This window comes from Scylla paramamosain, chromosome 4 (genome assembly GCF_035594125.1).
Source record: "Scylla paramamosain isolate STU-SP2022 chromosome 4, ASM3559412v1, whole genome shotgun sequence".
Classification (NCBI taxonomy): Eukaryota; Metazoa; Arthropoda; class Malacostraca; order Decapoda; family Portunidae; genus Scylla; species Scylla paramamosain.
Genome location: NC_087154.1, coordinates 30,099,574 through 30,106,383, shown reverse-complemented (window position 1 = coordinate 30,106,383; position 6,810 = coordinate 30,099,574). Strand labels below are relative to the sequence as shown.

General features: G+C 37.7%; 1 long non-coding RNA gene across 2 annotated transcripts in view; it reads left to right on the top strand.

The window, feature by feature from the left end:
* LOC135099957 (uncharacterized) overlaps positions 1-6,810 on the top strand; it is a 124,922-nt gene that overhangs the window by 23,342 nt on the left and 94,770 nt on the right. For both annotated transcript variants that reach the window (XR_010268463.1, XR_010268462.1), the window contains exon 2: positions 5,843-5,929. This is a non-coding gene — a long non-coding RNA (uncharacterized LOC135099957). The remainder of the gene's footprint in view (positions 1-5,842; positions 5,930-6,810) is intronic.

Sequence of the window (6,810 nt, the reverse complement as noted above, 5' to 3'; positions counted from 1 at the left end):
CAAACTCCTGCGAACTTACACAAAAAACGCACAAGCACCATAATCGCTGCATTTATTACGTAAGAATGATGATGTAAGTTAGCAGGAGTGAACACTTCTCATATAACGTCTGTTCGCTCAATGGCTGACCAAGCATATCGTGTTGCAAGCATAAAAGAACTAGCAACTCCTGGCGGTGAGGCAGCCCAGGCCCATTGCCTAACAAAACGAATGAAGAAAAGATGTTGTGAACCCTATGTTTGCTGCCATGGCCGTGAGTGAACGTTATATAAGACTGCATTAGGTTATATAAGAACTACATTCCATTTGTTGATCTGCGCTTACTATATGAATAAATATTTCAAGACTAGCTAGCGTGTGTCGTATGCTCACGGACATCATCCAACCTGGATAATTTTAGGGCACTTGCATTGATCTCATATGCTTTTCAAATCTTACTTATCTCCAATGTAGCATGTTTCAATATTGCAAAGGGCGAGCCTCCCAGCAACACGTGATCCTGTGTACCCTGGTGTGGTTTTGCCCCCTGCGTGTTGCTGAGGTGTGTAGTTAATTTGAGTTTAAGTTGAACTCTAGTAAACCTGGTTTAATTACTTAGTATACTAGTTTACCTAGTATAAAGTTTTGTTTGAGCTTGCTGTTATTTATTTATTTATTCTCTCTCTCTCTCTCTCTCTCTCTCTCTCTCTCTCTCTCTCTCTCTCTCTCTCTCTCTCTCTCTCTCTCTCTCTCTCTCTCTCTCTCTCTGCTCCCATTCCATCCCATTTCACGAATGGAATCTGTGGACTGTGATCTTGTTACTCTGTACTTGTATACTCTTGTTGTTTCACGACTGTTTATTAGGTATTTCATTTGCAGTTTTATTAATTTATTGAGTGATTTTCTTTTCCACCATTATAATGCATTGCTTATTTACTACAAGCCCTTCTCTACATTTTCTTCTACAACCCATTATATCTTTTGACATTCCAGCATCTCGCCCCTTTTCTCTCTAATTTCGACTAACTAGTATTTCACATTACCTTGCCCAGTGACTTTCGAGGTTTGATATTATTTTCATTATTTATTTATTCATTTATTTATTTTTCATTACCTTCAGCCTCCGTAATGACAGCTTCATATTTCAATTTTGGTCTTATCACTGACGATATTCCTTGTGAGTTTCAGCAGTAAACAGTTATATGCTCCATTCGTGTCTAACAGGAATTGGCGTGATGTGTTTTTGGTGATAAGCTGTCGTTTATTATCACTTCCAAGTTCACGTCCTTTGCATGCTTGACTTTTGGTCATCCTCTATCCTGTACTTTCATCTTGCCTATATTCTCTTCTGTCTTCAGCAGGAACACATATATTGGGCTCTTCCACTTCTTTCAGCAGTGCTTTATCGATATGAGTGAATGCGACCTTTACTCATCTGTTTATCAGTGTTTTGTACATCCTTGTAATGATATTGTTTATATGTTTCCTGGCGATAAGTTATCGCATGTATCATCACAAGCAAGTAATATTCTTCCCTTGTTTTTTTTTTCTATTTATAATTTCCTTCATCATTTTAATTTGGGCATTTTGTTATTTTTGTTACTTTATATTTTCTGTACTCCCATTTAATTAAGACTTCTTCCAATCACTCTCATTACTGGAGTCAATCAGCGTCTCTTCCACTTGTGATTATCCTTACTCTGATGCGGGTCTCGACAAGTGCCACCACTTTCATGACCTTACATCTCATTAAACTTCTATTACATTCTTCAGTTTCAGTGAAGGAAGCCTGACTCTAATTTCCTTACTCTCAGGATAGTATTTTTGCCCCACTTTGCTCCCACCAATTGTTCACCCACCCACCACTACGGATGGCATGGTAAAATTAGAAATAAATAAAAATGCAGACCTCTCTATTGACTCAACATGTCTGCTTTTGCGCCAGTTCCTGCTAACATATTTTTTTATATACAGGTTTTAATGTCACGTCTCTATTTAATTTAGCAAAACCTTCATGCATAAGCTCATTTGATCATAAGCAACCAGCATGCCATAGCAACCATCAGAACAACAATGTTTAATGATCCTCAACAAATAAGGAAGTCAGCCATTCTAAATCCAAAGAAAATGTTTTAGGAGGGACTAGTCTATAGTGGACAAAGTAGAAATGTAAGGTTAATTAAGGTTCACACTGTTCATGTTTACCTAATAAGATTCTTCCATTCCTCGGTCTTTAAGTGGTGGGTGAGGTGAAGTTGTACAGTCACGGTCGGAAGTCTGTTTACGTCCCACAATAACTTCCATTAGGTTTGGTGTCTTTCTTCAGTGTTAGCAAGTCTTCTGATCTGCTAAACCTGGAGCTCCTTACAAAACCTGACAACTGAGATTCTAGGGAGATCATAGGACTCATGATTGAAGAAAAAAATGAAAACACAATAAAAGTAAATGCGAAAAAGTACACATGACTATTACGGTAATATCAGACAAAAATTAGTAAGGGGTAGCTAAACAAATCACTCATATTCAGTTTTCATACCTGTTGATGTGTGTGCATGTGTGTGTCTGAAGTAGAGCAGGGGGCCATTCTGTCGCTTATCTCGTATAGCTTCGGTCCGGGTTATCCTCTCAGGAGAGTTTTATACGGATCTGTGAGTAAAGGTTTTGTGGGGAGAGACAATTTGGGACACATATGTATAGTCACATCAGTAGTTGAGCAAAACACGCCACTCATTTCTATGCACTGTGTTAAGCATTTACCTGTGACACTAATCTGGTTAGAACAGGGAAATTGCCACGTTTTGTATGGAGACCGTCAAAAGATCAGAGGATTGAATTAAAATCGAGGGAAAGCACAAAACACAGCGAAAGTGAATGTAGGTTGCTCGACCCTGACCACAAGATCGAGTGTCTTTCTTCGACTCTTCTTTCAATGTCCACATAGCTTTTCTAATGGCCTCCTTGCACACTCAATTAGTCTGACGTCTTTCTTTAAATCCAGCGTGGTTTCACAGCCATACGCTAAATCCGTTTGGTCAAATTGCTTACTTCAGGATTAACTGATTAAGAAAGCAAATTTCCCTGTCTCTGGTCTTAGTTCCGCCGAGAAACAGAAAGGCAGATGTCTTAGTCATATGTTGTTCGTGTAGGAAAGAGAGAGAGAGAGAGAGAGAGAGAGAGAGAGAGAGAGAGAGAGAGAGAGAGAGAGAGAGAGAGAGAGAGAGAGAGAGAGAGAGTCATCACAAGAAGTGTTATAAAAAAAAAGTCAAACGAACGGAGGAAAATATTCTCGTAGACAACTGCATTTTTACATTTTTCCTCTCTAAATGTCACATGTGTATGAATAATGTTTTCTTCGTGATTATTTCTCCTGTAGCTGCTGCATTTCAACATACTGCAATTCTTTCCCTAGAACATAACGTGTAGCACCTCTGTTATTTCTGTCACTATCATCTGCACTTCTGTTGACGGTGAAGGGACAAGTACGTATTGACTAGGGATGCACAGACCCCCCCAATTGATCTTTGGAGATGGATCATTATCATTATCTTGTCAGTGTTTGTATGGAGTGCCCAGTGTTAGTGGAAGGCATGATATGTAATGATGGCTATTGAGGATTAGGAAGAGGGCGATGAAAATGAAGAGGAGGAAAAAGAAGGTATTTTGGGGTTATATAAGTTATGATTAGTGATGTTTATTTGGCATGCAGGCACGTCCTCTCCCATCCCCTCCTGCCTTGTTCCGACCTGCTTTAAATTCTCTCCCTCTGTTCCTGAAGTAATTTACATAAGTATGCGAATAAAACCTCAAAATACATTTTTTGTTCTTTGTTTTTCTTCTTCTTCTATCATTTACTTCTATGTTTTCCCGCATCGCTCAAGTTAAGATCACACAATATTTACTTCACCTCGTACTTTTTTTTTTCTCTCTCCTTTGATTTATGGTTTAGTATGACCTTCCACGTGAAGATATGGCAGTTTGCCTTTAATTGTCCAGGTAAATTGAATAATGATTGCCTAGGGTCCCTCGCTTCATTACCTTCTCCCCTTATCGCGGAATTGGGAAAGACCACTTCAGATGTAGTAATTAATAATTAGTGTTTTGAGAAATGGAGGTTTAGTAAATATATAGATATGAAATTGTAAAAAAGATAAAACAGCGTTACGTAATTCTTTAGTTTTTTTATTAATACTCTTATTTGCATTACACATTAAGTAGATTAATTAAAATGAAACCATAAATCTTAATTGTATTTTGTGGTAATACTGAAAAGTTTCCCGATCCCTGATTTAGAAAACAAAGACATTGCTCTCACCTCTGTGTTTGTGTATTTGTTGATCTCTGACGTACACATTAGCGGATGCAGGTTATTTTTGGCGAAAGAAGAAATCTTCAGTATTTTGTCATCCATTCATTTGATAAGATGAAAAGGTTATAGAGGCTGGAGGATAATGAGAACCTATTTGTATATTCCCTTGACATTTTGTAGTGACAGGACAGTTAAGGCCGACCAAAATTAATGAAAGGTTTTGCGCTCATCTTGGCCTAATCAGTAAGGTGTCGAAACTCGTGCCAGAGGTTCCATCCCTGTCAAATGGCTCTTTTTATACAATTTATCCCACTCTCAGATCAGTATCTCTGTGTTTTTATGGAATGCTAAAGAGGGGCATGACATCGCCCGCGTGGCCGGGTATACAGGCAGCCTTAAGGTATATTGCGAGAGGCAACGACGTGGGGTACGGTGACAGTCAAGGATTCTACGTGACGCCTTGTACGTTCCTTGGTGGCAGTCTAAGCTTAGGATGATGTGTGGTGCAGTAGGCGACTCCTTAAACCTGAGATGATTTACATGCAAACTAGGTAAACTTGAGGCATAACTAATTTGCATATTGACTAAAACATAATGGACTTTCCCAGACATAATTGGTCTACGTATAGTGACGGAGCCTGTCACTAAATGTAAACTTATTTGTGGCCATATGCTAAGAAGAAGAAGAAGAAGAAGAAAACTCCCCCTATATATTATGAAGTGTACGTAGGTCAGTGGTGTGTAGCTTGCATACAGCCTCATGTGGTGAATGAAAATGTTATTTATGACAGCTGATGATTATAACTTCGTTAAATAATCTTAGTAATTTATAATCTTAGAAGAAGAAGAAGAAGAAGAAAAAAAAAAGATGAATGGAAATGAAAATCTAGTTAGATAGAATATGAGGTAACAGCAACAACAACAACAAAAACAACAACAACAACGTCTTTACATAAGAACATAAGAACATAAAAAAATAAGGGAAGCTGCAAGAAGCGACCAGGCTTACACGTGGCAGTCCCTGTATGAAATATACCTACCTATATCCACCTATTATCCCCATCCATAAACCTGTCTAATCTTCTCTTAATGCTCTCTAATGTCCTAGCACTAACAACATGATTACCGAGTCCATTCCACTCATCTACCACTCTGTTTGAGAACCAATTTTTTCCTATCTCCTTTTACTATATATATATATATATATATATATATATATATATATATATATATATATATATATATATATATATATATATATATATATATATATATATATATATATATATATCATAAGATGGACAAAGAAACAATAACACAAAACAATAGGATCACTCTCCCTGAAGTATGACGTACAGGGAAATGCAAAACATGAGCAAGGCCTATTATTAAGATGGGTTTTCTGAATGCATCTGAGAGTTTACATTTATGTACGACGCATCAGTCATTACAAATAAGTGAAAGAAAACATAATAAGTAAGCTTAAACAAAATTAAGTAGCCCTGTGATAATACAGAACATGGAGTGAGACTGACTATTCTGCTTTGCCATCCACAGATCCAGCGCAAACAGTCCTCGCCCGCGCAGTGTTGTGTGTGTGACTTGTGTTGTGGGGTGCCTGGTGGCGGCTACAGAGATTCATAGGTAAGCATGTATAATTTATCTAACCTATCTTACTTTCCGGGTATATTTAAGGTTATATATGAATTAAGCAGGTGAGAGTGGACATTACTCAGCATGTATTGCTTTGTGGTGTATTTTTCCTTACTTGCCGGTGATGGCTTGCCTGGTTAACTACCTCGTTAGCTCCCTTAGCGTATAGTTAGCGCGAATAAATAGGTATATCAGGTAAAATGTAGCTGCTGACTTTAACATTGTTAGTTCCAAGAGGAAGGTAATGTATTGTTTACGTCAAAGAGCAAGACAGGTTTTGTTTACCTCAAGGGAGGACTGAATAACGGGGGTTTAGCGGCAGAACAGCGAGGTAATTTTTGCGCCAACGAGTATGAAAACCGTGATGGTCGGTTTGTGGTTAAGCCAACCCACAAATTTCTGGCATATCTAGTGTTTTATTTATTTACTTATTTATTTATTTATATATTATTATTATTATTATTATTATTGGTAAATTTATAGTTTAAGCCAATGTCCCCAATCTCTACCCACGGCCCACGGCGTTATTATTAATTTCCGACAAGTAGTGTAATCATTAGAAATGATGTGAATAGTGAGAAGAACAAAATGAGGTAGGTTATTACCACGTAGTGTGTAATGGCTTAAACTATAATAAAACCCTAACCTAACCTAACCTAACCTAACCTAACCTAACAACTGAAGTTCAGGCAACAATACACCATTTATGTTTACCTGTGGACTTAGAAAAAGTTGAGAGCGCTGTGCATTCCCAGGCCTATTGTGGCGTTATTATTAATTTCCGACAAGTAGTGTAATCATTAGAAATGATGTGAATAGTGAGAAGAACAAAATGAGGTAGGTTATTACCACGTAGTGTGTAATGGCTTAAA